The following is an 8,985-nucleotide window of genomic DNA, read 5'->3' on the forward strand; positions in this document are numbered from 1 at the left end:
TGTTGTATTGATCATTGGGCAGGGAAAGGTGGTACAGACAGATAAAGCATTGTCTGTTGTTCCAATGTCATTGATTGACCCATTTGCACAGGATCATTTGTATAGGGACCATACCTTGTATAGCCCTGGTCAATAAGCTCTTGCCAATAATAGCACTGGTTCAACTAAAATAGAATGTTATTTGTCAAATGCTTCGTAAACAACAGGTGTGGACTAACCGTGAATTATGGGCCCTTCCCAACAATGCAGAGAGAAAGACAATAGAGAAATAGAAGTAAAACACATAATAATAAAAGATAGACAATGAGTAACGATAACTTGCCTATATACCAGAGGTACCAGTACCGAGTCGATGTGCAGGGATACGAGGTAATTGAGGTAGATATGTACATATAACTAGGAATCAAGTGAGAGATGGTAAACAGTAGCAGCGGTGTATGTGATGAGTCAAAAAAGTTAGTGCAAAAAGGGTCAATGCAGATAGTTAAATAATTAACCAAATAGCTACCCGGACTAACTAGTTAGCAGTCCTATGGCTTGGATGTAGAAGCTGTTCAGGGTCCTGTTGGTTCCAGACTTGGTGCATTGGTACCGCTTGTCGTGCGGTAGCAGAGAGAACAGTCTATGACTTGGGTGGCTGGAGTCTTCTAAAATGTTTGCAAACTAGACCCTGTCTTGGTCCAGCAGACACATAAAGCCAGTTCTTCAGTCGGGGCAGCAGGTAGTCTAGTGGTTAAAAGCATTGGGCCAGTAACCGTAAGGTCACGGGTTTTAAATCCCAATGCCGACTAGGTGAAAAATATGCTAATGTGCCCTTGAGCAAGGCACTTAACTCCAATTGCTCCTTAAGTCTGGATAAGCACGTCTGCTTAGTGAGAATCTCAACCAAGACAGATTGGGTGTAACTAACACCACATTAGGTGTGGGTTCAGACAGGGACAATAGCATCATGCGCAAAGGTTTCAATGGAACCAAGAGGTGGTGTGGTTCCTGACAAGGAGGTAGAGAACATTTCACCATGTAGCTGGCTAATGTGCATGTACCATAACCACAATTCATGACACAAGCCTGAATACAGCAAACACATTTTCCATGACACCTCTTTTTTTCAGTTTAGCTGTCTGAACCCAATAGGCCAGAGATCCCCAGCCTTTGGTCAAATCTGGTGTTCAGTGAAAATCTTTACAGTGGAACCCTAGCTTGTTTCTGTAGTCAACGTTTGAGTAAGTGTGGAATCCTTGAGATAACAGGCAGCCAGTCTGAGTTAGTAGTCCTTATGGTACAAGAGAACTGCTGATAATATCTACTTTCAGCTAAACTCGTCTGCTTACAGTCTTAAAGGGATAGTTCAAGATTTTAGCATGGTACTAGCATTCTAGGCTTCTATTTTTGCATTTATTTTTTACTTCAGTTTATTTTCTAAATACTTTCTTAACACTTAGGTTTCTTAACTGCATTGTTAGTTAAGGACTTGTAAGTAAGGAGGGGGGGGGGGGGGGGGTCTAATAAGCTATGTGGAATTGTTTTAATACCAAGGATCATTTTGCTATTTGATTTTGAATTTTAAGACCCCCTTAAGTAAAAAAAGATATATATTTTATGAAAAATTATTTTGTCCCTTGCTGCTATTAGCCCATAGAAACGCACTGAATAAGAGATTGACTACATTGAACAACAGATAGAACAACAGATAAAGAAAATCTAAAGGAAGTTTGTTCTGAAGTGTCTGTCCTATATCTGAGTGATATATCTTCTCTGGGTATCTTCTTTGGTGATGCTCTGCCAGGCCTGTACTGCAGCCATCTTCAGTTGTTGTTTGTTTTAATGTATTTTTCCCTTAAGTCTCATCTTCAATAAATGAAATGCAGTTGAGAACTTTCCACTTTTTGGCCCTGAAAAACTCCCTAGTTGCTATGGCAGTATGTTTGGGGTCATTGTCTTGCTGTATGAAGAAGCGCCATCCAATGAGTTTGGAGGCATTTGCTTGTACTTTTGCACAGGGGTTCCCAAACGTTTTTGCCTGACCCACCATAAGGGCTGAGCGGTAAAAAAAACATACACAGACCAAGTATATTATCTTGGCTGCGGACAGAACCTTTTGCAGTTTCAAAGCTAATCTCCTGCAATTCCACACATCCTGCTATCGAGCTGAAAGAACATTTAGCAATTTTCAAGTCCATTCCCTGCAATTCTATTCATTTTACCATGGAGTTGAGATAATTGTTTTAAGTTTTTAAGCTAATGTCCTACAATTCTATGCATTTTGACATGGCTGGTGTCTAGCTTTTATTTTGTTGATTGTACATTCTGAAAGATTATAGGCTATTATTGAAAAATGTATTGGTTCATTATCTTTTCTACGTACTTTCTATTTGGTTTTAGTCATTTAAGTTTACACTGAAAACTATTTTCTATGTCATCCCGCGACCCACCTGGACCCCTGCCGCGACCCACATTTTGGGAACCACTGCTTTAGCAGACAAGATGTTTCTGCACACTTCAGAATTCATTCTGCTGCTGCCGTCAGCAGTTACATCATCAATGAAGACAAGTGAGCCAGTTCCAGTGGCAGCCATACAGTACATGCCCAAGCCATAACACTCTCTCCGCCATATTTCACAGATGAGGTGGTATGCTGTGGATCTTGGGAAGTTCCTTTTTTCTCTCCACACTTTCCTCTTGCTATCACTGGTACATGTTGATCTTTGTCTCATCTGTCCACAAGACCCTTTTCCAGGTCATCCACTTTTGGGTCTTCCATGGCCTACCAGGCTGTTTGCGATTGCTGAGCTCACCAGTGCTTTCTTCCTTTTTAATGATGTTCCAAACTGTTGTTTTTAGTAAGCCTAAAGTTTTAGTTATGTTTCTGATATATTTTTTCAGCTGTATTTTTCAGCCTCATAATGGCTTCCCTGACTTTCATTGACACCTATTTTGTCCTCCATGTTGACAGACACCAATAGCAGACTTCAAAGGCAAACTCAAAGCCTAGAATCAAGACTACACATTGACAGCTTTCTTATGCCTGCACAAATCATGTGACGGAACACTCCTGACTAACCAGAAACACCTGTCAAGCCAATTGTCCCAATACTTTTGGTGCCATGAAATAGGGGGACTATGTATAAAAAGTATTGTAATTTTTAAATGGTACAACCAATATGTACACAAATACCCTCAAATAAAAGCTGATAATCTATACTTTAACCTCATAGTAATTGCTTGATTTGAAATCCAAACTTTTGGAGTGTAGAGCCAAAAAAACTGTCCCAATAATTATGGAGTGCACTGTAGATAAAGGGCTTCATTTCCAAAATCTCGAGCTATCCATATAAAGCCATATCTCCCCTGGAAGATGATACAGTATGACATAGCCTGATTCACTCAAACAAATCTCGATTGAAATGAATGAAGCCTTAAATGTGTGTGTTTGTTGGTTGTGTGCACATGTACACTACTATTTTTCTGTATAAACTCTTGTGTAAGTTTCTATTTCCTAAGAAAAGCAATTTTTCCAACTTGAATGTGCACTGGTTTGAGTCAGAGGGCCTTCCCCCTACCCAACATGAACCATTCAATGACAACTTATACACTACACAGGTAGCATAATAACAGCTCCAATTACTTCCCCTTCTATATATAGCCTACAGATGCTTATCATGTATTGCAACATCTCTGCCATGATTAACTTTCCAAGGAAGGAAGGGAACATTCAAGATTCAAGACTTTATTGCCGTACCAACCGAAGCTGTTAGGAAATTGATTTAGTTCAGATTATTACAGCGTCAAAGGTACACATGAATATACATCTTTATACTTGCATAACCTATACATACAGTAGATACAGTGCACATAATTCATGGTAGAAAAGTTAAAAACAAAGGGAATATAAAACTTTTGTCTAGTCCTGAGTAGTTCTGGGTAATTTCTAAGCTAGTGTTTCTTTCAGTTCAAGGTTCTTGGGCTCGATTCAATCCATAGCACGGAAGATCAGGTAATGGGGCTCCCGAGTGGCGCAGTGGTCTAAGACACTGCATCTCAGTGCAAGAGGCATCACTGCACTACCTGGTTTGAATCCAGGCTGCACCACTTTTGGCCGTGATTGGGAGTCCCATAGGGCGGTGCGCAATTGGCCCAACGTCGTCCGGGTTTGGCCGGGGTAGGCCATCATTGTAAATAAGAATTTGTTCTTAACTGACTTGCCTGGTTACATTTTTAAACTTAAAAAAAAAAATCATATTGAGCCAACATATTCCGTGTTTAGTCTCCACAAACGTGGGAACATTGCTTTTACATGTATATTGCGATGTAGCAAAGGTCTTCAGCACTATGGATTGAATCGAGCCCTTAGCTACTGAGCCAGTAGCTCACTGCTATGCACTATACAGTAGTATCTTAAGATATACCATATGAAAGGGTGTGTGATTCAACCTGTACCGTGCTGTGTAGGGATAGAGAACAGCATATGGTGTAGAGTGTGGGAGGGGGGTCTTCCCCAATGTTAAAGAGGGGGAACCCACTCTATGTACATCAAATCAGGTCCTTCATACAGGGTGTTCCCTCTCCGTTCCCCTTTCAGACTGTAGTACACAGAACCATTCAACTTTCAGTGAAGTCAAATTCATATAATTAAATTATAAAGACGATTGCAAATGTAGTGTTCATGCAATTGAATGATACTTAGATACTGGCATATTTATTAGAAGTATTGGAACTGAAGACACATTTGACAAGATGCACATTCCATCAAAATAAGTAAACACAATACAATAAAATATATATTTTTAAAAGCCAATAAAAGTAGGCCTTAGGGGGGTGGGATATTGATCATGCAAAAGGAAAACAATTGATGAGGCACTATTTTCAAACAAACATTGAGTAGGCCTACAATAGAGTACGATGGAGTGTGTGACTTTATTATTCATTGATATTGATATCAATCAAAAGTGTAATATTTTGCCATAAAATCCATGTTGATATGCCTGATATCTACCTTAACCCCTGTCTCTGTCTCTCTATCGCTCTTTCTAAAGCAAGACACTGCCCTCTTGTGCCAAAAATATGCATATACTGTAAGTATATCAACAAAGCTCATTTAGGCAGAATTCAATCATTGTGGATAATGCATCATGGACAAGTCCACAAAATAGCAACAATTCATATTGGCAACTACAGTTAGTATTCACCCAAGGAAGGTTAGGATCGGAGTGGCTTCATACTATATCAATATCCAATGACAATGTCAATAAAATGTCATTATTTGAGTGCACATGGTTGTGACAGGAAGCAGTCAAGGTTATCAGCCATAATAATCAGGCACCTCTGATATAGCATAAACACCCGGAGTAGTAGCAGAAAATCTGCAATGATTGAATCCCAGCCTTATTCACATGGTTTAGTGTCTGTTAATCTCCCTGAACATTATGGCACATGAGGTCATGTTACATCATGAACATAGTCACAGTTTAAGGGTGTTGCTACTGTAGGTATATGGTAAAATCAGGTGCCTGCACCAATATAATTCCATATGCATATTAGACTGTAGCTTGTTTTTTTCACAGTTTTCACATAATCGATCAAGGCTGTTATCTTAATTTAATTTTGGACATACCTGCTGTACAAGTTTATTCATCAGATAATATGTAAAACATGACTCGGGTGGAACATTCTAACATTAAATCACCAATTTACTCCCCATGACTCAACCTTACTGTTCACTGCTGAGGTTTAAACTGGATATACCTGTTTTAATGTTTGCAACACTACTAACTACACCTTAGAGTATTTAGATTTCCTCCTAACTTCAATAATTTTTTCAAGATAAAAACAAAATACAATAATATTTGTTTAAGACATGATTAGCTACTCAATTTATAGGAGAGAAAATTTGTCTTTATTGTCCATGTCACGGGAATGGTAGAATGACCTTTCTATTGTCCATAAAGTGTAGTTACTGGTCAGCATTTGCAAAACGTGGAAATTTCACATGTGAAATCATGTGATTTTCCAGTTTTGAAATCATGTGTTTTTCCAATATAGGGCAATAATGACTGACATACATTAATCCTGACTAGCCAACAATTATGTGCATTCTACTGACAGCAGTATTCACACTCTATAGTTGTGGGGTGATGATGACATTGCTGCCAACTCTCTTCCATTGGGGGCCCATGTTCATGCACCATTGGTTTAACACATGCTACATTACTACTAGCACATTAGTGGTCATCAATTACTATTAGGGCTTTCTTCACAATTACTTTCTGTTACTACTTCCCCTAATCCTGTATACCATTCAATCATTGGCCCATTGTCTTTGTACAGGTAGCATCATTAAATGCATTATTATTTTATTTATTTATTAAATAAAATGTATTAAGAATAGAGTGAGATGTTAAAAAATTGTTTCTGAAACTTTGGAAAGGCAAAATAATTTGGTAATTGGACGGTAGTAAACTAAATCAGAAGGATCTCGTCCTTTATGTAGTGGGAGGACAATTGTCAAGTTAAAAATACAGGTCATTGGTTCTGCAATAAGTGGGTCAGAGAGCTGCAGTAAGAAAGGATCAAGTGAATCAGCCCCTAGTTTTTTTTTTTACATCAATCTTTAGCAAAGCACTTAGTACATCATCGACATCAAAGGGTTGAAATGAAAATAAAGTATGTGAGTCTGTTAGTGCATCATTCTCTCCAATCCGTTCTGAGGTGACTAAATGACTCCCTCTGTTGGGATGATATGAACTTTCAGAGATTATCCTTTCAAACAGGTGGCTAGCTGAAGCAACATTTTTATTAAAAGCATCACTAATATCCATTTGGTCTAGAATTGGACCAGAGGCTGTCAAAACCAGAAGGGGGCAATGAGGGGCTGGGGTTTTGTTTCAAATATTTGACAGAAATTGGCTGGATTACCACTACCCTCTGATACGCAATTCAAGAAATGTGTTGATTTTGCTTTTTTAACATCTATTCGTCAAATATCTGAAGGACTGCCAATCAGATGTAGAATCAGTCCGTTTAGCCTTAGCTAAATGTATTTCTCAAACAATTTATTTTTTTAGTCAGTTAAGAACAAATTCTTATTTTCAATGACAGCCTAGGAACAGTGGGTTAACTGCCTTGTTCAGCGGTTACTAGTCCAACACTCTAACCACTAGGCTACCTGCCACCCCATGCGTACACCAATGATAACGTCTGTCTTCTTGCAACTATAGGGGGTGCTGTTCCGCATTAGCATTTTTTGGTCTCCAAATTAAACGGCCTATTGCTCAATTCTTGATCGTACAATATGCATATCCTTACTACTATTGGATAGAAAACACTGTCTAGTTTCTAAAACCGTTTGAATTATGTCTGTGGGTGACCCAGAACTCCCTCTACAGCAAAAATCCTGACATGACTTGCGAAGGTCTGAGAATTATCCTCTGATCTGGGTTCAGTTTTAAAGCCTGTGTATATCCTATGGCTGGAATTGAACTGCACCCGCCTTCCCCTGGATGTCAGTAACCAATGAGAAGTGGAATGGTCTGTCTACGTAGCTGTCCGAGGTTATAAAGCCGGATGGAACGAGAGTACCTTTCTTTGTCTCGTTCGTCATGGCGCCTGGCAAGAAGTCAGGATGAAATTTTGGAACGCTCAGTTATCGACCAGAGATGTATCCGTCTGTAATTTAATTAAATATAGGTGTTAGAAACATCATAACGATGTTATTTGAAACCGATTTATATCAGTTTATGCGAGTATAGTGCTATTTTTCTGAATTTCCTTTGTATCTAGTTTGAGGATTTGGACATGTGTGTGCGACATAGCTAATGGTAGCAGCTAGTTCCAAAGGTGAAGAGGACGTTTTACAACAAAGCAACTATTCTTTTGAAGAAAAGACACATTGCCCAAGATACTGATGGAAGCTCGTCCAAAAGTAGGAACTATTTATGATGTTATTACGTATTTATGTGGAAAAATGTCATAGTGTTTGCGCGCCACTTTTGCAGGCACTGGTCTGGCTGCAACGCACACTATATGTCTAGTAACGTTAATTTTAAAAATCTAACATAGCGATTGCATTAAGAACTAATTTATCTTTCGATTGTTGTCCAACTTATATTTTTTAGTCAAGTTTATGAATAGTATTTTTATAAGAATAGGCGCTAATCCAAAATGGCGCCGGCCAGAATACATGCAATGTTTGTAGTGATTACATAGTATAACCACGATTTATGCTGCTAAATATGCACATTTTCGAACAAAAGCTATATGCATTGTGTAATATGATGTTACAGGTCTGTCATCTGATGAAGTATATCAAGGTTAGTCAAATTATATATCTTTTGTTGGGTTGTTACGATCGCTAACATTTACAGCTGGTAAATGCGGTTGTGATTCTGGCTATTGTGGTACGCTCATATAATGCTATATTGTGTTTTCGCTGTAAAACACTTAGAAAATCTGAAATATTCTCTGGATTCACAAGATCTGTGTCTTTCGATTGCTGTAGGCTGTCTATTTTTCTGAAGTGTTTTAGGATGATTCTTTTGGTAATTGACGTCGGTCTCTGGGGTCTCTGTAATTATTCCGGCTGCTTCCAACGCTATTTCAGATTGCAGCTGCAATGTAGAACTGTGATTTATACCTGAAATATGCACATTTTTCTAAAAAAAAAACTATCCTATACCATGAATATGTTATCAGACTGTCATCTTATGAAGTTGTTTCTTGGTTAGTGGCTATATATATCGTTATTTAGTCGAATTAGTGATAGCATACTGATGCAGGAAAAAATGTTGGAGAAAAAAAGATTGTGTTTTGCTATCGTGGTTAGCTAATAGATTTACATATTGTGTCTTCCCTGTAAAACACTTAGAAAATCTGAAATATTGTCTGGATTCACAAGACCTGTGTCTTTCGATTGCTGTAGGCCGTTTATTTTTCAGAAGTGTTTTAGGATGATTCTTTTGGTAATTGACGTCGGTCTCTGTAATTATTCCG

This window comes from Salvelinus alpinus, chromosome 35 (assembly GCF_045679555.1).
Source record: "Salvelinus alpinus chromosome 35, SLU_Salpinus.1, whole genome shotgun sequence".
NCBI lineage: Eukaryota > Metazoa > Chordata > Actinopteri > Salmoniformes > Salmonidae > Salvelinus > Salvelinus alpinus.